Source organism: Hypanus sabinus, chromosome 28 (assembly GCF_030144855.1).
Source record: "Hypanus sabinus isolate sHypSab1 chromosome 28, sHypSab1.hap1, whole genome shotgun sequence".
Lineage (NCBI taxonomy): Eukaryota > Metazoa > Chordata > Chondrichthyes > Myliobatiformes > Dasyatidae > Hypanus > Hypanus sabinus.
The window spans coordinates 6,320,223-6,344,543 of record NC_082733.1 but is presented as its reverse complement, the minus strand read 5'-3'; the positions used below and the strand labels follow the sequence as shown (position 1 = coordinate 6,344,543).

Here is a 24,321-nt window from a genome sequence, read left to right as displayed (position 1 = left end):
ATCTGCGATGCTGAGAAAGTCATGAATAGCACGTTCAGTGAGTTGGCCACACCGCAGGTAAAGGCTACACAGGCAGAAAGGGAAGGGGTGGCCACTGGACAGCGTAGCAGTCGGCAGGTAGTGCAGGAGTCCCCCGAGATCATCTCCCTCCTAAACAGATATACTGTTTTGGATACTGTTGGGGGAGATGTCTCATCAGGGGAAGGCAGCAGCAGCCGAGTTCATTGCACCATGGGTGGCTCTGCGGCACAGGAGGGAAGGAAAAGGAGTGGGAGAGCTATAGTGATAGGGGATTCAATTGTAAGGGGAATAGATAGGTGCTTCTGCGGCCGCAAACGAGACTCCAGGATGGTATGTTGCCTCCCTGGTGCAAGGGTCAAGGAGGTCTCTGAGCGGCTGCAGGACATTCTGGAATGGGAGGGTGAACAGCCAGTGGTCGTGGTGCACATAGGTACCAACGATATAGGTAAAAAAACGGGACGAGGTCCTACAAGGTGAATCTAGGGAGTTAGAAGGACCACAAAGGTAATAATCGCTGGATTACTACCAGTGCCACGTGCTAGTCAGAGTAGAAATAGGAGGATATTTCAGATGAATACGTGGCTTGAAAACTGGTGCAAGGGGGAGGGATTCAAATTTCTAGGGCATTGGAACCAGTTCTGGGGCAGGTGGGACCGGTATAAACAGGATGATCTACACCTGGGCTGGACTGGAACCAATGTCCTAGGGGAAGCATTTGCTACTGCTGTTCAGAGGCTTTAAATTAATGTGGCAGGGGGATGGGAACAAGTGCAGAGAGACAGAGGGGTGTAAAATGAGGGTAGAAGCAAATAGTAGTAAGGTGAAAAGTAAAAGCGGCAGGCAGGCAAATCCAGGACAAAAAACAAAAAGAGCCACTTTTCAACATAATTGTATAAGGGCTAAGAGTGTTGTAAAAACAAGCCTGAAGGTTTTGTGTGTCGATGCGAGGAGCATTCGTAACAAGGTGGATGAATTGAATGTGCAGATAGTTATTAATGAATATGATATAGTTGGGATCACAGAGACATGGCTCCAGGGTGACCAAGGATGGGAGCTCAATGTCCAGGGATATTCAATATTCAGGAGGGATAGACAGGAAAGAAAAGGAGGTGGGGTAGTATTGCTGGTTAGAGAGTAGATTAACGCAATAGAAAGGAAGGACATTAGCCTGGAGGATGTGGAATCGATATGGGTAGAGTTGCATAACACTAAGGGGCAGAAAATGCTGGAGGGAGTTATGTACAGGCCACCTAACAGTAGTAGTGAGGTTGGGGATGGCATTAAACAAGAAATTAGAAATGCGTGCAATAAAGGAACAGTAGTTATAATGGGTGACTTCGATCTACACATAGATTGGGTGAACCAAATTGGTAAGGGTGCTGAGGAAGAGGATTTCTTGGAATGTGTGCGGGATGGTTTTCTGAACCAACATGTCGAGGAACCAACTAGAGAGCAGGCCATTCTAGATTGGGTATTGAGCAATGAGGAAGAGTTAGTTAGCAATCTTGTCGTGCAAGGCCCCTTGGGTAAGAGTGACCATAAAATGGTGGAATTCTTCATTAAGATGGAGAGTGACATAGTTAATTCAGAAACAAAGGTTCTGAACTTAAAGAAGGGTAACTTTGAAGGTATGAGATGTGAATTAGCTAAGATAGACTGGCAAATGATACTTAAAGGGTTGACGGTGGATATGCAATGGCAAGCATTTAAAGATCGCATGGATGAACTACAACAATTGTTCATCCCAGTTTGGCAAAAGAATAAACCAGGGAAGGTAGTGCACCCATGGCTGACAAGGGATAGTGTCAAGTCCAAAGAAGAAACATATAAATTAGCAAACACCTGAGGACTGGGAGAAATTCAGAGACCAGCAGAGGAGGAGAAAAGGCTTAATTAGGAAAAGGAAAAAAAGATTATGAGAGAAAGCTGGCAGGGAACATAAAAACTGACTGTAAAAGCTTTTATAGATATGTGAAAAGAAAAAGATTGGTCAAGACAAATGTAGGTCCTTTACAGTCAGAAACAGGTGAATTGATCTTAGGGAACAAAGACATGGCAGACCAATTGAATAACTACTTTGGTTCTGTCTTCACTAAGGAGGACATAAATAATCTTCCGGGAATAGTAAGGGACCGAGGGTCTAGTGAGATGGAGGAACTGAGGGAAATATATGTTAGTAGGTAAGTGGTGTTAAGTAAATTGAAGGGATTAAAGGCAGATAAATCCCTGGGGCCAGATGGTCTGCATCCCAGAGTGCTTAAGGGAGTAGCCCAAGAAATAGTGGATACATTAATGATAATTTTTCAAAACTCCTTAGATTCTGGATTAGTTCCTGAGGATTGGAGGGTGGCTAATGTAACTCCACTTTTTAAAAAAGTTGGGAGAGAGAAAACAGGGAATTATAGACTGGTTAGTCTGACATCAGTGGTGGGGAAAATGCTAGAGTCGGTTATCAAAGATGTGATAACAGCACATTTGGAAAGAGGTGAAATCATCAGACAAAGTCAACATGATTTGTGAAAGGAAAATCATATCTGACGAATCTTATAGAATTTTTTGAAGATGTAACTAGTAGAGTGGATAGGAGAGAGCCAGTGGATGTGGTATATTTAGATATTCAAAAGGCTTTTGACAAGGTCCCACACAGGAGATTAGTGTGCAAACTTAAAGCACACGGTGTTGGGGGTATGGTATTGATGTGGATAGAGAATTGGTTGGCAGACAGGAAGCAAAGAGTGGGAGAAAACGAGACCTTTTCAGAATGGCAGGCAGTGACTAGTGGGGTACCGCAAGGCTCAGTGCTGGGACCCCAGTTGTTTACAATATATATTAATGATTTAGACGAGGGAATTAAATACAGCATCTCCAAGTTTGCGGACGACACGAAGCTGGGCAGCGGTGTTAGCTGTGAGGAGGATGCTAAGAGGATGCAGGGTGACTTGGATAGGTTAGGTGAGTGGGCAAATTCATGGCAGATGCAATTTAATGTGGATAAATGTGAGGTTATCCACTTTGGTTGCAAGAACAGGAAAACAGATTATTATCTAAACAGTGGCCAATTAGGAAAAGGGGAGATGCAACGAGACCTGGGTGTCATTGAACACCAGTCATTGAAGGTGGGCATGCAGGTACAGCAGGCAGTGAAAAAGGCAAATGGTATGTTGGCATTCATAGCAAAAAGATTTGAGTACAGGAGCAGGGAGGTTCTACCGCAGTTGTACAAGGTCTTGGTGAGACCACACCTAGAATATTGTGTGCAGTTTTGATCCTCTAATCTGAGGAAAGACATTCTTGCCATGGAGGGAGTACAGAGAAGGTTCACCAGATTGATTCCTGGGATGGCAGGACTTTCATATGAAGAAAGACTGGATCGACTAGGCTTATACTCACTGGAATTTAGAAGATTGAGGGGGGATCTTATTGAAACGTATAAAATTCTAAAGGGATTGGACAGGCTAGATTCAGGGAGATTGTTTCCGATGTTGGGGAAGTCCAGAACGAGGGGTCACAGTTTAAGGATAATGGGGAAGCCTTTTAGGATCGAGATGAGGAAAAACTTCTTCACACAGAGAGTGCTGAAGCTGTGGAATTCCCTGCCACAGGAAACAGTTGAGGCCAGTTCATTGGCTATATTTAAGAGGAAGTTAGATATGGCCCTTGTGGCTAAAGGGATCAGGGGGTATGGAGAGAAAGCAGGTACAGGGTTCTGAGTTGGATGATCAGCCATGATCATACTGAATGGCGGTGCAGGCTCAAAGGGCCGAATGGCCTACTACTGCACCTATTTTCTATGTTTCTATGTTACACCCAGAAAGCAGTATTGTTTTCAAAGTGAGACAGACTCCAACTTCAGGAAGAAATGCTGCTTTTGCTGTGTTTTACTTTTAGTACTTGTGCCTATAATAATATTATTTAGTGCTGCCTTACTTACCATTTGCTTTTTCACAGACTAAGTCCCCTTTACTACGGAAGTAGTTTCCTCTGGCTGGAGAATAGTAGATTAAGGGGACCTGAGAGCAATGTTGAATCTAATTTAAATATCACTAAATGGCCCTTTCCTTTTGGTCATGTATGAACTAACATATTGGAGCCCCTTAAATCTTGACTCTGACAAAGCAATTGTTCTTTTCCACTTAAACATTCACTGTGGCTGCACTGCAGATGAAATGAACATAGGCAGATGGGAAGACAAAAAATTGCTTGAATAACACCCTAACAAAACTGATTTTGAAGGTGAACTAATGAAGGAATCCCCTGACATGAATCCACTTACACTTGAATAATATTGACACTTATGTAATTAACTGATCCCACTCATGAGAACATGATATCACTCACTTCATTATTACATGCCAAAGTAACAGGACAATTGTTTTGCAATTCTAGGTTATTTTCTAAATGGTTCAGCAAAGCCCTCGATCCAGATGTTTGTATGGGAAGATGGAAAGATGCACTGAAGCAGAAGCTAAAATAAAACAAAAATGCTTCCCTCTGTGGTCAACTGAAATTGGTAAGGCCAATTAACTTGTCACAGGTTTTAGTCCCTTGGACTATTGTATCTCTGCAGATTTATTTGTCTGAAATCATTGGTGAATAGCTCACGTTACAGTGTAAACAACATCCTGCAACGAAAATTACTCCAGAATTATCAGTGTCCTCGTGAATTCAATTATATTTCAGATAGACTTTGACTACAAGTTGGAAAAGGGGGAAAGCAAGCCTATAATAAATTTTGCTGTCGGTGACCAATTGATAATACTAAATGTTGAAGTTACACAGATAATGTTAGATACAAAGAGAAGCCCTGGATTATTGCTGTGTAATTAGTTGCATGGTGTTGTCACAGGAAGAGAAAGAAAAAACAATTCAGCCCTAAACAACTTTCATTCATTTTAAACGTTACAGCAAAACTGCGTGTACAGCCATGACTTGACAATGCTCACTCTCATAATAGCAATGACGTGAATCTTTGCTTCACTCAGAAGGTAGAAATTACCGGTGACGCAAAATTTTCAGATGTATTGTTACAAGAAGATAACCCACTTTTTAAGGTTTATAAAGGAAATGACTCCTGGAATAATTAGATGATTTAGCCTACAGTATGTTGCATATCTCAACACAGAAACGCAAGTCCAGATTTAAGGAACGATTTATAATGAATGCAACAGGAATGTTCTAGAAGGACTTGCTATTCATCAACAATAACTAGAAGAAACTTGGGCAAATTAAACAAATATTTCTCTATACATTACAAGAGTAGAAGACACAATCAGACAAGTGAGGCATGTTCTTTTACGCGTTTACTTTGCAGACTCACACTGAGCCTGACTGGCTTAACACTCCAGCTGAAACTATAGTTAAGACCTTTCAAGCAGTTGCAAATTTAGGTTCCACAACAGTGAATATTTTCTGGGTGGATTGGCATATCTTTAAATTGGGTTAAAGATGTTTTTGTTATTTTCCAATGGACAATTCCCCTAGCCACTGAAACCTCTGGTTTAGGATGGTGCTGGTGAAACACAGCGATGCCTTACTGGCAGCAAACAGATCTACTAACTACTCTATTCATCACACTTTTTCTGGACAACCGTCACTGCAATCAATAGCTTGTAACTTCCCTTTCAGAGCTGAGTTTTTGTAACACCTTGCATTTTTGCGTTGTGAACTGAAGTCTTCAAGGCACATGAAGGTTGTGGTGTGGTGGTTACAGGCCAAATTGAGGTGGTGGGACCTGGACCTTTGTTTTGCCGATTCCAAGAGGCAGCTCAGAGGCAAGGTGAGGCAAAGAAAAGTCAAGATGGCAGGACCCAGACCAGAGAGCAAGGAACAAGTGATGTTTGACTGACTTAAGCTCTAGGCCAGATTGAAATGGTGAGGGGCTTGGGGCCAGAGTCAAGGGATGAGCCAGCATTCAGCTGCTCAGTGAGGTTTGCTCATCTCTGTGCTGAACTGAGGCTGTGGCCTGCAACTAACGGGCTCCTGGAATGGCTGCAGTGACAACTGGCCTCATGGCTGTGGACTCACCTTCGCAAACTTCACTTCTGAATGTTATTTGCTTACCTCTGTTGTTTGCACGATTTTTTTGCACACTTGGTGTTTGATGGTCTTTTTCAATGGATTCTATTGGGTTTCTTTTCCTTTGTGGCTGCCTGTAAGGAGACAAATCTTGAGGCTGTATAGAGTATAAATATTTTGATAATAATTGCACTGTGAACTTCGAAAGGATGGAAGTTTAACTTCTGTTGTTTGTATAACGCTCCACTCTCAACACTCTGTTAAACTCCTATGCCTAACCTGCACTTCTGCTGGTTATTTCTCATATGACTGCTTTACTATTCCTTGCCTCATACTCACCTTCCAGCTATTCTTCAATCCTGGAAGAGTAAAGAGAGGGACGGCCCTGATCAGGGTATCCTTGTTCCTCTCATTTTCCTAGTCCTGAGAATTAATGTTGTGTATCTGTTTGAATGCTTCTGATCTCATCTTGAAGGGATGCATCTCTCATGAATAACTGGCTTAAGAACAAAATCCCACAGAAAGATGAGGTGACATTTTTTACTCAGCTGTTTGGATATTGCATCATGGGTAAGTGTAGTCCTGTAGATTAAGATTCCCATTCACATTTCAACATGTCAGTACATGGCCTCCTCTTATGCCATGTTAAGGCCACACTCAGAGTGAAGGAACAACACATTCTGTCTGGCTAGCCTCTAACCTAATGGCATGAATATCAATTTCTCCTTTTGGTTTAAAATTTCTGTTTTCCCCTAGTACAGTTCTTGAGATTTTATAGAATGTGCTTTGTAAATGTGTTTTTTTACTGCTTCTCAGCTCTCATTTGTGCCAGGTATTCACTATTCCCTCTGACCTTCCCCTCTCTGACGCAGAACATTCTGTCCTCAGTAAGGGTCTTACCTTTGTCCCTGTTACGAATGTGCCACAACTCTGAGGGGCCGAAGGGTACAAAGTAGCCCCCTCCTTTTTGAGAATCGCAAGATCGCTATTAATTCGAGTCTGGGATCCAGGAAATGAGAGAGAATCCACAAGGTTTGGAATGTGTCCTGGCCTCAGCAAAACAAAACCATTGATAACGGCTATTGTCTCTTGGAGACAGAATTGTGTATTGAGTACTGTACTATTCATTGAAGCCCCTCAGGGTACGACCAGAGTGGGCTGGTTGAGGGATTGCATCATCCCAACCTGATTGACATCTGAGACCCCGTGAGTAAGGATAAAAGAGGGTCTGGGGAACAACCCCTTTAGACGCACCAGGAGAAACGCTAGAAATCCCGTGACAGCGTTTAATAGCGACAGCCGGTGGGGGCTCGTGTGCATCCTTCCCTTGCCTGGGATTGGCGGGCTCGCCACAGAAGAACGGCTTAGCTAAAGGAGAAGCCACAAGTGAACGGCCACACCAACGAGACTCTGACGGATCGAAATCATAAAAGGAAAGCCAGCAAGTTTCTAAAAATCTCTCTCTCTCTCCAACCATTGCAAACCCAGCGGTCCCCAAAGGCTGCAGTCTGCATGAACTGAGTGACTTTTATATTTCCATCAGATAATACATTATCCCCTAGACAACGATAGAGCTTATTTCTTATTGATTATTATTATACCCGCACTTTTAGATTTAGTATTGACGACGTATATTATCTGTATGTTTACATGGATATTATTTTTGTGTATTTTTACTAATAAATACTGTTAAAAATCATTATCATCAAGCTTCAACGGACCTCTCCATCTTTGCTGGTAAGTGACCCAGTTACGGGGTTCGAAACACCCCCTGCACCCACACCTCAGTGAGTTCCACACCTGCTGTGGCTCTTCTACACCTTCGTATCTGTGCCTATGTTACGAATGAGGAGCAACTCTGATGGGCAGAAGGGTACAGAATCGCCAATGCCCACCCCCCCCCCCACCTTTTTGAGAATTGCAAACTCGCTATTATTTCGGGTCTGATACCCAGGAAATGAGAGAGATACACAGCATGTCAGTAATGAGAGAGAGAAGCAGGATAACAGAAAAGGCAGTTGTTATTGACAACACAGGAATACACAAAAGTGGAATGTCTCCTTCTAACAAAAGTGGAACGGAACCACTGATTACTGCTATTGTCTCAGAGAAGGAATTGTGTATTGAGTACTGTACTATTCATTGAAACCCCTCAGGGGGCAACCAGAGTGGTCTGGTTGGGGGATTGCATCATCCCAACCTGATTGACATCTGAGACCCCGTGGGTGGGGATAAAAGGAGGGTCTGGGGAACACCCCTCAGACGCACCAAGAGAGACGCTACGAGGCAGGTGGGGGCTTGTGTGTGTGTCCACCCTTGCCTAGGTGACGAGTCCTCCACGGAATGGTCTAGCTAAAGGATGGATACGGATCAAGATTGTAAAAGGAAAGTCGGCAAGTTTCTCTCTCTCTCTCTCTCTCTCTCTCTCTCTCTCTCTCCAACAATTGCAACACAGTGATCAACAATGACTGCAGCCTGTATGAACTGAACTGATTTCCATCAGACAACTCATTATCCCCTAGACAACGACAGAGCTCATTTCTTATTGCTTATTATTATACCCACACTTTTAGGTTTAGTATTGATGACGTATATTATCTGTATATTTGCATTGATATTATTTCTGTGTATTTTTACTAATAAATACTGTTTAAAATAGTATCCTCAGACTTCAAGGGCTACTCCTATCTTTGCTGGTAAGACACCCAGTTACAGGGTTCATAAAGACACTTCAGCCCACACCAACGACCCCTTCTCCCATCTTCAACACTTCCCTTCTTCCAGGACACCCTGCTCTGGTCTGTTGTCTTCTCTGGATCTTTTCATTGCTAACTGCCAATGAGACATCAACTGTCTTGACTTCCTCACTCTTCTCTCAATTCCAACCTCACTCCTTGTGAACGCTCTCCACTCTCCACACTAATCCTAGTCTCACCTTCAAACCCACAGATGGGGGGGGGGGGGGGGAGGATGCTCCAATGGTCTGGCGGGCTGACCCCTACCTCGCTGAGGTCAGGCAACAACTCTCAGACACTCCTCTTACTTACCCCTCAGACAGGACCCCACTAAGGAGCTCAGGTCATTGTCTTCCGCACCATCACTGACCTTATTAACTCTGGTGCCTGCAAGCTCATAGTTCCCTTACTCCACATCCCATTTCTACCTCTAACTCAAGATCCACGAACCTGCCTGTCCAGGTAGACCCATTGTATCTGCCTGTTCTGCCCTACCGAACTCATATCGGTATACCCTGACTTTGTTGTACATCCCTCCCCCCCCCCCCCCCCCGGTTCAGTCCCTTCCTGCCTACATCCGTGACACTTCACACAATCAATGACTTTAAGTTCCCTGGCCCTGACTGTCTCTATACACTTTTCTTTCCCTGTCAGGAGGGCCTTAAAGCTCTCAGCTTTTTTATAGACAGCAGACCCAGCCCATTCCCCTCCACCACCACTCTCCTTCAGCTGACGGAATTGGTCCTCACTCTCAATAATTTCTCCTTCAGCTCCTCCTACTTCCTCCAAGCTAAGACATAGTCATGGGCGCGCACATGGGTCGCGGGTATGCCAGCCTTTTTGTCGACTATGTTAAACAGTCTATGTTCCAAGTCTACACCAGTATCACTCCCCGACTTTTCCTCCGCTACACAGACGAAGGGTCTTGGTCTGAAACGTCAACTGCTTACTCTTTTCCATAAATACTGCCTGGCCCACTGAGTTCCTCCAGCATTTTGTGTGAGTTGCTTGAACTTCCAGCATCTGCAGATTTTTCTCTTGTTAGAAATAATGGAAGAGTGATAGTTTGTTTCTGAGAGGAATCTTGATCTCGAAGCTGATATTGGTAGAGAGAAGCTTTGTTAGAAATCTTTGCTTAGCAGGAACGGGGGTGGGGGGGGGGGGGTGATGGATATTCACTGTCCTAGGCCAGTGTGCTTCTGTCTCATGTTTGTTAAGCTTGCTTTTTAAAAAACAGCAGCTGCTGTTTGAAAGATCATGAACAACTGTGAATAAAATTTAATTATATTGCTTTGTTTAATTTCTGGTCGAAATGGAACTTAGTCATCCGTTCTTGAAATGTAACTAGAAAGCAGTAATCACTTTGAAGTTAAATAAGCACTCTCTATAGAATAGTTTTCCAGACACTCTTTGAGAAAGCAGATTCTAGTCACTGCACTTGCTTCATTGTGTAGTACAAGGCAATGCGTTGTTTAATTTGGGTTGCTTCAAACAGACAAGCTGACTCTTAATTGCTTAGTTCAAGGAAGCTTGTAGAACAGATGGATAATATCACATAGCATATCAAAAGCTGTGTGTGAACGTGCTTGAGGACTTTAGCTTTACAGTATTAATTGGAGGAAGCTGAGATGAAAAAGATGCTTTTAGACCATTTGTGTTAAAAGGATATCTGAGGAAATATCACTTGTGTGTGAAGTTACCCAAGAGGATGAGGAAGGATATAAATGTAGAAAGCAGTTCAGGCTTGTTAGTACTGAGTTAAAAAAAAGCAGCTAGAAGAAACATGGAAGTAACACAGGGTGAACTACAATCCATTTCTCCAGCTTTGGTTTCTGCAACGGATGACTAATTCATCTGTATTTTGGTATGTCTTTTTACAGAAATTATACCAATTTTAAAAATCCTTAATCTTTGGAAATGTTCAAGATAGAAATCCTCTGAGTTATAAATGTGTTCAAGAGTGTTGTGTGGATTTAAATGTGTATCAGTGAAAATAAATGAACTATTAGCTAGTAATATCTTCCCCTTGGTAGGGAGAGGGAACCCACCACTCGAATAGTGGGTATTGGCAGGTAAATTCACAATGGATAATAAACAGGGAAATGAACTAGTCTTTGAATATTGGGTAGTTACAGTATAATCTCCCTTTAGTGGGAGTACTCATGACTATTTATATCCGATACAGTTTAAAGTTTTTGTTTGAGTTTGGAACTTCACGGTCAGCAAACACAATACCATCACATCTCTAGGCCTTGTCTGCAGCTATGCAATTACACTGCCTTTTGAGATCCAGACACTATATTAACCCTAGATAGCTTCAGATCATTTAAAGTGTTTGGAGAAATTTTCAAAATGTTTTCCATAATTGACCTGCATTTTAAAATCTGCACTTTTACCCGGTACAAGAGTTTACAGGGATGCTGGAAGAAGAGGGCAGCTTGAAAGTCAGAAATGTTTTGACAGCTGGCAAAGCTGGGGGCAGGGATGTGCCAGATGCCAGTGCTCTGCAGATGTGGATGTTTATTGAATATTTGAGCCCCCACACCATCTGAAAGTCAAGGTCTGTCTTCCAGATTCAGCTGAGGCCCTTTTGGAGAATGAGCATGCTTGAGTGTGAGCAATGGAACCCTTTCAGAAACATCCAGAGCACAGAATTCCTGCACACTGTCAGGGAGAGATAATCCAGCCAGAATCATGTTCCAGATTACTATTGTGTCACAGTCTGCAGGAAATCCGATACAAACACGAAATAGTAACTTGAGTGTTCGGGCAAGGTGTCCCTGAGTATAGCCAGTGTCTATAAAAAACAGCCTACACCACTTGTGTACATCAAGTTGAAGTTTTATCATCAGCAACAGAAGTCAGCATTCACAAGAGAACTGATTCAATGGTGAAAAAAATATCTACGTGCCTATCCTTCCTTGAGCAATGATCTACAAACACAGTCTGAACAATTCGTCTTGAGAAGGCACATGATCAGAGGGTGGGCTTGTGTTCCCTTGGGTGAAGGAGGCCGAGTGGTGAACATTTACATGACTGGTGTAGTAAAGCTTGTATAAAGGAGAGCTACAGGAACAGCAATGCCCAGAATCCTAATGCACGACTTATTCCATAATGACAGTGAGTCCAATGGCCTCACTGTTACACATGCAGTAACATCAGGGGCATTATGTACTTCAAAGCTTATCTTTTAATGAAGCAACATCCTCAAGTACGTCCACAAGTGTTCTCCTCTAACACATGGAAATACGATTGTTCTTCATGTTGGGTTTACACATGGATTCCCTGTGATTGTCTACAATCAAATTTTAAACAATTGAAATCTAATTATTGCTCAATAGTGTTTTGTGTACCTAATAATTAATACATAATTAAGATAAAGTGACCACCTCCAGTCACACAGCGTAGATTACCAACAAAAACCTGAAAGAGAACATTAAACTAAAACCAATCTCAATTAGCAACTAAAGAAACTCAATTGAGAACACAGCTCAACAAAATTGAAAGTAAATGCTTAAAAGCTGGATAAAAAATGAATCATTCCCCAAAAATCATAATGTACAAAGATCCTGAACAATAGTATACTTAGACATAGAACAAAGGTTTGGCCCTTTGTGACTGTGTAAACTGGTACAAAAGCGGGTGCAAAAGCTGAGATAACCATCAAATCCAAAGATGATGAATCACATCTTGCTTGGTCCAGACTTTGAAGATTAAGTTTGCACTTACTCTTTTTAGTCATTACTCAACAATTAACGGCCATGTATGCAGTTATAAAAGATGTAAATCTGGTGCACAATCCTGGTGAGCACAGTATAATTCTATAAACTATGTAAGCGAGCTTCTGTGTACGTGAATGGTAAATGAAATGGCAACTACAGCAAAGCCTACTGCCAAATCCATTAGAAAAACATATAACCACTTCCCTCGACTTGTAAAGGAAACTCAAACAATATGGATGAGTAATGCATTTGCTTTAATCTTTGCAAAAACAATATTCACTGGAATACAATAGCTACTTTCAATCCAACTCTACTTTTGACCCTGTAAAATTTTCCTTTTGTGCTACAAGAGGCTGTTTTTGGCCACATCACACATCTTTATACTTGATCTGAAGTAAACACAATGAACACAAAACAAATTTGCATTATAATTATTGGCAAAAAGCCATGAAGGAGACCTAAACTTAAATCCTCACTCAAGGTGAAGGGAGAACAACTTCCGGAGCTTTTGAAAACAACCAGTAGCAATGGACATAATATCTGCATTTGATCCACAGCCACATCAGATTCCAGAGCAGGCCAGCCTCATTCCACAAACCAGTGGTACTGAAGATGCCCACTGATACTGAAGACAACTACTCTTTGAGAATGACCAATTTATTTTCCCTCTCAAACCCAATTTCCTGCCTTCTCCCTGTAATGCCTGTTGCCATTACTAATTCCCGCTGCTTGTCTGTAAGGATTGTACGTGGGTTTCCTACCACAGTCCAAAGCTTAATTGGTCATTGTAAATTGTCCTGTGATTGGGTCAGGGTTAGATGGGGTTGCTGGGTGGCACCGCTCGAAGGATCGAAAGGGCCTATTCCTCAGTAAATAAAAATCAAGAATCTATCAACCTCAAGTCTAAATATATCCAATAAACCACCTGTGGCAATGAATTCCACAGATTCACCACCCTCTGGCTAAAGAAATTCCTCCTCATTATCTGTTCTAAAGGGATGTCCTTGTATTCTGACAGTGTGCCCACTGGTCCTGAACTCTCCCACTATATTATTATGAAGTGTTATGATCCCAGCCCCCTCCTTTGTGAGAATCTCAAGAGCACCCGTCGAAGGGGGGGGGGGGTCAGTAGACCCAGTAGGAGAGAGAGAGAGAGAGAAATGTGCCGAATTGCACGTCCCACCCGGAATGCAGAATAAGACGACAGCGACTATTGTCTCATGGAGACCACGTAAAAAGCCCTCGGGCAAGGTGGGCTGGTTGAGAGAGAGATTGCATCATCCCAACCTGATTGACACCTGCGACCCCGTGAGGAAGTATAAAGGAGAGTCTCAGGGGGACAGCCCCTTCAGATGCATCAAGAAGACACGAGAGAGTGATCCCGCAGCAGCGGGAAGCCATTCTGAAGGAAGCCACATGCGTTAGATTCCAGGATTGGAATTTGTGGCTGGAATCACAGAAAACCGCTTTTAACTAACATCGGGGAGAGGGAACCAACGCTTCCCCGATTTCACAGAAGCTTCATCAAGACTCGGCAAGTTCTTTCTCTTCTCCCCAATCTCTCTCTCTCGGTCGCCCCACGTGAAACCCAGCGATTTTCAAAGGGCTGAGGCCGGCAGCCTTCTGAGTGACTTTTATATTTCCAACGGACAATCTATTAACCCCTAGACAACAGTAGAGCTCACTTCTTAATGATGATTATTACTATACCCGCGCTTTAGATTGAGTATTCACGATGTGCATTATCTGCATGTTTGTATTAACGTTACTTTTGTGTCCCTTTATAAATAAAAACATTTGAAAATAGTGACATCAGACTTCAACGGACTTCTCTATCTTTGCTGGTAAGTTATCCAGTTACTGGATACGTAACAGAAGATGATAAAGATAAGCTTTATTTGTCACACAAACATCAAAACATAGTGCATTATTATTTGTATCAAATCAAATCAGTGAGGATTATGCTGGATGCAGCCCACAATTTTTGCTAGCAAAGCATGCCCACAACTTACTAACCCTAACCATACATCTTTGGACTGACAGAGGAAAGAATGCCAGACCACCAGGAGGAAACCCAGTCACAAGGAGAACGTACAAACTCCTTGCAGTCACCAGAGGGAATCGAAACACTAAGCCTTTCAATATTCTACAGGATTCAATCAGTTCCCCTCGTTCTTCTAAACTCCAACGAGTACAGGCCCAGAGCCATCAAATGCTCCTCGTACATTAACCTTTTAGTTCTTGTGAAACTCCTCTGGAACTCTCCAATGCCAGCAGGTAATTCTCAGATAAAGTGCTGGAAATTGTTCACAATACTCCAGATCCAGTCTGACCAAGCCTCAGTATTACACCCATCAATGCCCCCACCCCCCCAACTTTGCCCCCTGTGGGCTGCACTGGTACCTGTCACATGCCTACCAGGATGCATATCGATGGACTTGTGCTAACCATCTATGTGGTGACAGGGCACAGAAATCTCACTATTCTGATTCAGGAGTCATTCATAGAACAATAATGCTTTCCCTAAACCGGTCCAAACCTCCAGAGTGTAAAACTCAAGTAGGGCAAGCTGGTGAATAAGAGACAAACACAAAGGACTCAGCAAACCAGACAGCCAGTTACATACATCAGCAAAACATGAAGCTTCACTACAGCTTTCCTAAGAGGGTCTCACTGCTGCTCCCGTTTGGGTTTGTTGTCACCTCACTCCAAGCTGAAGGCTGTTACAAGATGGCGCCACTAAGTGGCAAAGCCCTGCACGCAGCTCTGATGGGAATCATTAAATATTCCCGTTTAGAATACTACAGCTGAAATCCATTCGCAGCCACGGGTACAGCGTTAGGCAACTACATTTTAAGATGTTTCAAAAACTCCATCAATCCTCAAAATGGACAGACCCTGGAGTAGACTCAGGTCATGTGTGCAGTTCCTCTTTCAGAAATCAGAGGTGTGGCAGGCTTGCTGGGCTACAAGCATGACTGAAAAGCAGAGGCTATCCCACTCCCGACTATCCTGGAAAATAAAATTCCAGACCTCAGAGCAAGATTGCAATACCAGAGGGGCATCAGGGACTGCTGTCCTTTTTATGTGATGAGGGTGTTTTCCACCGTCATTCTGGTAGTGGTGTACAAATCACCTCTGGCCTACGTCAGGCTGAGCACCGTGATCAGCAATCTCAAAACAGCACATCCTGACGCCTTCCTGTCACTGTGGGGGAGTTCAACCAGGCCAGACCAACTACCACCAATGGAACTACCACCTGTGGAACCAGAGGAGCCAACATACTTGATCACTATTATACCACCAGCAAGGACGCTTACCGAGTCTCCTACAGTGCACTTTGGAAAGTCTGATCACCTGGCTGTACTTCTGCTCCCAGCGTAAAGGCAGACACTAAAGACTGCAGCACCAGTGGTGAGGACCATGAGATATGGTTAAGGGAGGCAGAACAGCACTCGACTATTTCAGGTTGGGGAACAAGAGAATATTCAGGGATTCTACTTCAAACCTGAATGAATACAACACAGTTATCACATCACTGACTTCATCAAGACTTGTGTAGCTGAGTGTGTGCCTTCGAGAGCATACAGGACATACTGAGACGAACCACTGTGGATGAACCAGGAGTTTCGTACTCTGCTGAGGGCTAGATCTGCGGCATTCAAGACTGGTGATCCAGAACTATGCAAGGAGTGCAGGTATGACCTACAGAAGACTATTTTAAGAATGAAAAGGCAATTCCGATTGGAGTCAGACGCAGGTTAACTCGAACAGGGTGTGCAAGCCATTACTTCCTATGAAGTGAAACCTAACATCACAAATGGCTGTGACACTGCATGATGACCTCAACACCTTTTACGCTTGCATTGAAAGGGAGAATAAAACAACACCTGTGCAAACCCCTGCCACACCTGGTGAGCCTGCGATTTCTGTCTGGGAGGCCGATGACAGAAGATCTTTCAAGAGGTTGAACCCTCAGGAGGCACCAGACCCTGATGGTGTACCAGGTAGGGCACTGAAAACCTGTGCCAACCAACTGGGGAGACTGTTCAAGGACATCTTCCGTCCCTTACTGCTGCAGTTGGAGACTCCCAGCTGCTTGTAAAGAGTGACAATCAAGCCAGAAGAGTCAGCTGAACCACCTCAGATGCAATCTGCCACAGCAGTTGCAATCTCACTGGCTCTTCACTCGGCCTTGGGTCACCTGGACAACAGCAATAAACACAACCGTACCCACAGCTCCAAAACCTGGACCTCCATATCTCCCTCTGCAACTGAATCTTTGACTTCTTCATCAAGAGACCTCAGTCAGTGCGGATCAGAAAAAAACAGCTCGTCCCCACTGACAATCAACACTGGTGCAAATCAAGGATGTGTGCCATGCCACTGCTTTGCTCTTTCCATATCCGCAGCACAGCTCGGCCGGCATCTATAAATTGGCCGATGATTCAACAATTGTTGGCAGAATGGAGGTGAGGAGATGTACAGGAATGAGATAGATCAGGTGGTTGAGTGGTGCCACAGCAACAAATTTGTACTCAATGTCAGTAAGACCAAGGAACTGATTGTGCACCTGAGGAAGGGGAATTCAGCAAGCACACACCAGTCCTCATCAGGAGCAGTTTCATGTTCCTGGGTGTCAACATCTCTGAAGATCTATCCTGGGCCCAACATACTGATGCAATTACAAAGAAGGCACAGAAGTGACTATATTTCATTAGGAGTTTCAGGAGAATTGGCACGTCACCAAAGACTCTGACAAATTTCTGCAGATGCACCATGAAAGCATTCTAACTGATTGCGTCACCACCTGGTATGGAGCGGCCACTGCACAGGATCAGAAATTTGCACACTCAGCCGTGGGAACTAGCCTCCCCAGCTTTGAGGACATCTTCAAAAGGCAACGTCTCAAAAAGGTGGCATCCATCATTAGGAACCCCCATCATCAACAGCATATGCCCTCTTCTCATTGCTACCATCGAGCACGTGGTACAGGAGCCTGAAGATACTCAACGTTTCAGCAACAGCTTCCTCCCCTCTGCCATCAGATTTCTGAATGGACATTAAACCACTAACACTACCTCAATTTTTTTGCTTTCTTTTTGCACTATTTAATTTATTTCAATATATTTTTAACTGCAATTTGTATTTTTATTATTTTGAATTGTAATGTACCGCCACCACAAAACAACAAATTTCATGACCTGTGCCAGTGATATTAAACCTGATTCTGATTCACCACCTTCTCAAGGACCATATGGGATGGGTGTTGGAAGAGGCCTGGCTTACACCCTGTTAAATAGCAAGACAATACCCAGTAAACAATGATTAGCATAAGTATCCACTCAAGAAAAGAGACAAAGTTAGCAGGATTCACCCAGACATTACCTGTTCTGCATTTACCCACAGGCAATGTAACTGTCTGGGATAGCCTTCTGTTTAAGAGAGCACCACTCTCACAGTTCAACAGTACTGTACCTTAAAGCATACAAATTATTTGTTTAAAAGCCAATAAGCAGATTCTATAATATTGAAACATACTCATGATTGATAACCATATTTAATGGCAATCAAATTTTTGATCTTTTTTCTGGTCTCAATGCAGATTTGAAAGCACAGGGCAGTGACGACTGCCAGGAGTAATAAAGCCCACAGCAAGCATATCCAGAAACACTACTTCCCTTTAATCACCAATAAATTAAATTAAATGTAAATGTGGAAATCCACTCACAGGAACTGAAATATAAACTGCAGGTTAACACTATTAACTAGCAAACTGTGCTCTTGTTTTTGATAAAATTTCCATAATTGGTCATTCATAGCCTAAAAGAATTGATTATTTAGTGTTATCTGTCAAAGTGTTGTACATTGTGAGTAGTTAACATGCATTTCTCTCTGTGCCCGTCCAATCAAAACAAATATTCATTTTGTAACTTTATTCTCAAAATTAATTTAACACAAAACCTGCCATTTCAAATTTATGACTGTGGGATCATCTTTTTAATCCGGCCCGCAGAACTTGATGAAATTATATTAATAAACCTTGTTAACGTTTTTTCCCCGCAATTCTGGCGTTTTCCCAATAGATGACGCACTCTATATACGTTGACCTTTGTTGAGGTGCAGCGTATTACTCCACATTTGCACTTTACTCTTTGTTCGGCTCGACCTATTTGTGTGAACAGGCGTTCAGCGTCATGAACATCAGCAAAGCCAGCCACAGATCCAAGTTAACTGAACAACACCTCAGATCCATCATGAGAATCGCCACAACAAAACTAAATCCAGACTTTGATGCGCTGGCTAAAAAGGGAGACCAACAACACTGTTCCCACTGAAATTAAAAATAAGTTTCTTCGTTGTGTTATGTAAAAAATGCATTTGAAAATATTTTTTTCAATAAGCCTTACATGTTACATGTCATTTCTGTTAAGTGATGGACATGAGTAGTGCGCAGGTGCACGTACGTTCTCAAAATAAAAAATGCGCTCCAGATCAAATAACGCACTCCGCATACTGGCGCGCTGTCACTGTTCTGTCCTTGTGCTGGTCGTTGTTGAGTTTTGGCACAGGGGACAATTGAATAAGAAGGAGCAGGCCAAGTAGACCTGCATCTCCTACCGTTTTTGAAATAAAGACAGTCAGGAGGAGAGTGATGATGATAATATCTTGAAGGATAACAGAATTTTCAGTGCTTTAAAATAATAAGTTACTATTAAAAAAAGCTGTATTTTATTCATTTAATTTTAAGTGTTTTAAAAGTCATTTCAATAAATAACTAAATACCATGGGACTTCAAAGACAGATATTTTGTTGTAATGCATTTGTTCATTTTCAGTTGAAATTAAAGCACATGTTTTCTACTTATCCCATGATATTTTATTTTCTCTTATGAGATGTATTACCAAAACACTCCGTCCATCTGCTCCTGGTCCGGCCCCCCTGTCAAATTTTAGAACCCTTTGTGGCCCACAAGTCAAAAAGTTTGCCACCCCTGCTCTAACCTGTCTTCCCTACAACTACCTTAACAGCCCCATCAGAAATCTGGTTCAGTGGGATCTCCTCTTATTCTCTAGAGAGAATAAAAAACCCAAGTCGCTTTGACAATCCCCTCTCCCCAAACCCAGGAAACAATCTGTTGAACCTTCAATGTAATTCCTTTCTTTTGTTGTAAAAATGAGAAAACTGCAGATGCTCACATTTTTAGTAAAAACACTCTGCAGTGTTTGAGAGAAAAAAAAAATCATGGTCTCAGATCTGAAAAGTTAATGCTGCCTGACCTGCTGAGTGTTTCCATTGTGTTTTGAGTTTCCTTCCTTCTATCAGGTGACCAGACATTTACATTATGTTCCAGCTGCAGCTTTGCCTGGTCCTGTACCACTACAGCAAGACATAGGCAGCTTCAGGATTGATGCAAATTCCAACCAAGTTGAGGCTGATGTTAACAGTCCAGCTTTAATGCAGTAAGGTTCTCAATCACAGGATTGCAGGAGAATAATAAAACCAGGACACACTGCTCACTTTTCACAGCAGAGCTAATACAGTGGAAGTCCTACCTGACAAATGTATCAGAAGATCAACTGAAAATGAATGGATGACCATAGGTTTGATCCCCAAATTAGCCAATCGTATCTTGAGCTGATGCCACACATCCCTCAGTTCAGCCAGGATTCTGTCTGAGCAGTTTGCACTTTCTCCCTCTGCTCAGACGGGTTTCCCCTGTTCCCTCCACAACCCAGACAACTGCCTGGTATTGCTGGGTGATACAGGAGGGAGACTGAAAATCTGGCAGCGTGGTGCCATAACCACCACCTCTTACTCAATGTCAGCAAGACCAAGGAGCTGATTATTTACTTCAGAAGGAAACCAGAGGTCCAGGAGCCAGTCCTCATCAGCAGATCAGAGGTGCAAAGGGACAGCAACTTTCCTCTGTTATAACTTCAGAGGATCTGTCCCGGGTCCAGCATGCACGTAAGTGCCACTACAAAGAAAGCGCAACAGCGCCTCTACTTTCTTAGGAGTTTGCGAAGATTCAGCATGTCAGCTAAAACTTTCACAAACTTTTACAGATGTGCGATGGAGTACATTGACTGGTTGCATCATGGCCTGGTATGGATACACTAAATCCCTTAAACAGAACACCCTCCCAAAAATAGCGGATACAGCCTAGTCCAACATGGGTAAAGCCCTCCCACCACCACTGAGCATACCTTACACAGGGTGCTGTCGCAGGAAAGCAGCGTCCATTATCAGGGACACCCACCACCCAAGTCATGCCCTCTTCTCACTGCTACCATCAGGAAGGTGGTATAGGAGCCTCAAACCCCACACCACTAGGTTCAGTAACAGTTATTACCCCTCAACTATTGGGCTCCTGAACCAAATGGGTTAACTTCACTCAGCTTTACGTGCCCCATTCTGGACTGTTCCCACAACCTTGGACTCACTTTCAAGGGCTCTTCTTCTCATGTTCTCAATATTTATTGCTATTTTATTATTATTTCCTCCTTTTTGTTTTAGCACAGTTTGTTGTCTTTTGCACACTGGTTGACGCCCAGGTCAGTGTGACCTTTCATTGATTCTATTACAGCTATTATTCCATTACGGATTTATTAAGTATGCCTGCAAGAAAATAAACGTCAGGGTTGTATGTGATAATAAATTTATTTTGAACTTTGATAGAAGGCTGGTGCAGGGGAGGGGCATTGAATTGTTGGTATACAAGAGAATAGGTTACATTGGAATAGGTATGGATTACTTTGAGAACCAGCTTAGACTGGGTGGGTTGACATGAGAAAGCGAGGACCAAGCTGTTTCAATAACCCCAGGCTGCAGAAGCATAAAGATCCACTTCATAGCATTTAATCTTCAGAAAAAGACACAAGGAACACTTTACACAGCCACAGCCACCACAATTCACTGGCCCCCTGACAAAGCAGGCTCCAAAGGACAACAGACACACTGAAAGAAGCCAGAAGACTGCAGATGCTGGAATCTGGAGCCACACACAAAGCACTGGAGGAACTCGGCAGGTCAGGCAGCATCTCCAGTCAGCTTTTCGGGTCAAGACTCGGGGGGGGGGGGGAGATGGCCAGTATAAAATGCTGGTGGGAAATGATGGTGCAACACCAACAGAGCAAAACTAAATCCTAGGACTGGTTGGTAACTTTGGGAAAGGGTTTATTGAAAAGGAAAAGATCCCAACTCCACAAATGTATTTGAATCAAAGAATCGGTTAAATATCAGTAACACTGAAGAAATCTTGGAAAGAGTAAAAATACAGCTCTTGTGCACAGGGATCAGGTAAAATCCCAGACCCTAACCAACGTTGTCAGGGATGTCAAACTGCTTTAGAACAAACAAACCACATTAATATGCTGACTGCTGAGTTCAATTAAGTTTCCATTTTAAACTTCAAATGTTTCCCACTGTTTTCAGCAGACCTAGAAGCTACTAAACACAACTCGGAGTCAACCTGGTCTCTCTGAGGTGAGTTTCACATAAAAGTATCAGTACAAGTTGCCCAGTCATTTGTTCAGGCTACTGATGTGTCTGGAAATACTAACCATTTACTCAGGGTCCCCCATCCCTGTCCTCACATTTTCAAGTACAGCAGCCAATGTGTGAACTTCCTACAGAATTGCACAACCTGCCTCTTGGTTGCAATTCTCATCCAGGTGATGGTTCCACTGCAATTTCACTGATGCAAATCAAGTAAAAATAAACAACAAACACATGGCATTAATGGCAACTGGATGCTGGAGAAGAGTGGAAGAGGAGACGACAAAAAATGAGAGATTAAGAGGAGAAAGAGCAGGAATGAGAAAACGGGGGAGTGGGATGGGAACAGGACTGAGAAAACGGGAGGGGAGAGTTGGAGGGGGAGGAGGAGGGAATTGAAGTGAGTTGGCGAGTATCCTGGGGCAAATGTGTTGAGAGCTGGGATGAGAGATGGCAGACCAGAGACAGAAGGGGTGGCGGGGGGGGGGAGGGAAACGCAGAGGGAGAGACAGAAGGGGTGGCGGGGGGACGGGACGGAGAGGGAGAGATAGAGAGGGGTCGGACTGATAGAAAGAGATTGGTGAAACTGTTGGCTCTTAATTACCAGTGAGAAGTAACCCACTGACTGGAAACTTTTCCTAGAATCAAGGACCGTCAGAAACTTTTGCAACTGCAGTGCACGGGTGCCAGACACGGCGATGAGGAAAGCAGCGGCCGATGGTGCACAGAAAGCTTCCACAGATGGCAATGTGATTTGGGGAAATGTTCACACGTCACAACTACAGATCCTTGCAAATGAAGCAATTCCAGTGGACTGCCCAGGTGATGACCTGAATAACCGTTTCCTTTCAGTTCACTCTCCCCGTTCCCTGCCGTATATACAGACTGCCTGCTCCCATCACGCCTGGCACAGTCACCCCGGAGCCGCCGTTCCCACGCATACCTGAAATACAGGATCAGCAGGTTGTGTGGGGCATTGCAAGAATATTCAGTCCTGAACTCGCCCATACACGGGAATCACCCGCCTCTGACCCAGGACAAAGACACTGGCTAAACCCATTCCGGACTCGGGATGAACGAGCAAACCTTCCAGAAGCTCTGTTTGAACTTGTAACCTGAAATACCGCTGTTCACTCGTGCACCATTCACAGAAACCTCAGGTTTACCAATTTAAGCCAAATTTGTTTATAATTCAGAGAACATAGAGTTTTATGAAATCCTGTCTTTTGACAATTCCCGGGAGCGGGGGGGGGGGGGAATCAGAACACTGTGAGTTCATGAACGTGTTCTGACAGCCCCCGCACCCCCCATACTCGGTACCTGCAATTTCTACCGGGTTCACTTACAGCCGAGATGGAGCCTCCCCCCCCCCCCCCCCTCCACTGTACAGTAGTCACCACATCCAACCGCTTTCAGGAGGTTACATTTTAGATTAAAACGCTGCAAACATTAATTAGTCTACATTTATATTGTGACTGGTGTCTACTTCTAAATCAATCAAGTTTGCAGAGAGCACGCGGGTAAAGTGACTCGTTTTCAAACTATGAACCAGCGCAATAATCAGCATTGGAGCCACTGCAAACACACACACTCAATGCTGAAGGAACCCAGCAGGCCAGGCAGCACCTCCGGACAAGAGTCCAGTGGGCGTTTCGGGCCGAGACCCTTCAGCAGGACTCGTGGGACATAGCGGACAAGCAGCGACATTTTGGTGTTAAGTGAAGACCTGCTTACAGCAGCTCGAAGACGCCTCAGCACCATCCGCTCCGGACCCTTCCTGCCGAACCAGCTCCACCGACCGCCGGCAGCAACAAGTCGCAGGAACCCGCCCGAGCCGCGGACGGCCGGATCCTGGCTCCACCCACCGAGAGCCGGCGCACCTCCTCCGGCGAGACTGGTCGCACCTTGGGGCTCCTACCTGCCCCTGTCACAGCAACTGCAGAGCCGTGCCCGCCTGGGGCTTCGGCGTCGGCGCGCGTGCCCGCCTGGGGCTTCAACGCCAGCGTTGCGCGCGTGCCCGCGGCTTCGACACCGGCGGAGAGCACGCGTGTTGCATGTGATTGCAGCCCCATCTTTTCCCTTCCCCATCTTCCCCAACCCCACCCTCTCCCCTCCCCGTCTTCCCCAACCCCACACTCTCCCTTCCCCACCCTCTCCCCTCCCCGTCTTCCCCAAACCCACCCTCTCCCCTCCCCATCTTCCCCAACCCCACCCTCTCCCCTCCCCGTCTTCCCCAACCCCACACTCTCCCTTCCCCACCCTCTCCCCTCCCCAACCCTACCCTCTCCCCTCCCCATCTTCCCCAACCCCACCCTCTCCCCTCCCCG

The 24,321-nt window shown here is 44.1% G+C and overlaps 1 protein-coding gene across 3 annotated transcripts in view; it reads right to left on the bottom strand.

Annotated features, from left to right (window-relative positions):
* The window catches only part of cgnl1 (cingulin-like 1), a 220,783-nt gene extending 196,818 nt beyond the window's left edge, over positions 1 to 23,965 (bottom strand). The window contains exons 1-2 of one of the 3 annotated variants that reach the window (XM_059952553.1): positions 23,729 to 23,965; positions 6,082 to 6,170 (exon numbers count right to left, since the gene is read on the bottom strand). The gene's annotated coding sequence lies outside the window, so the exon portion shown is untranslated. The remainder of the gene's footprint in view (positions 1 to 6,081; positions 6,171 to 23,728) is intronic. The other 2 variants (XM_059952551.1, XM_059952552.1) reach the window with 2 other exon arrangements.
* Positions 23,966 to 24,321: the final 356 nt, after the last annotated feature.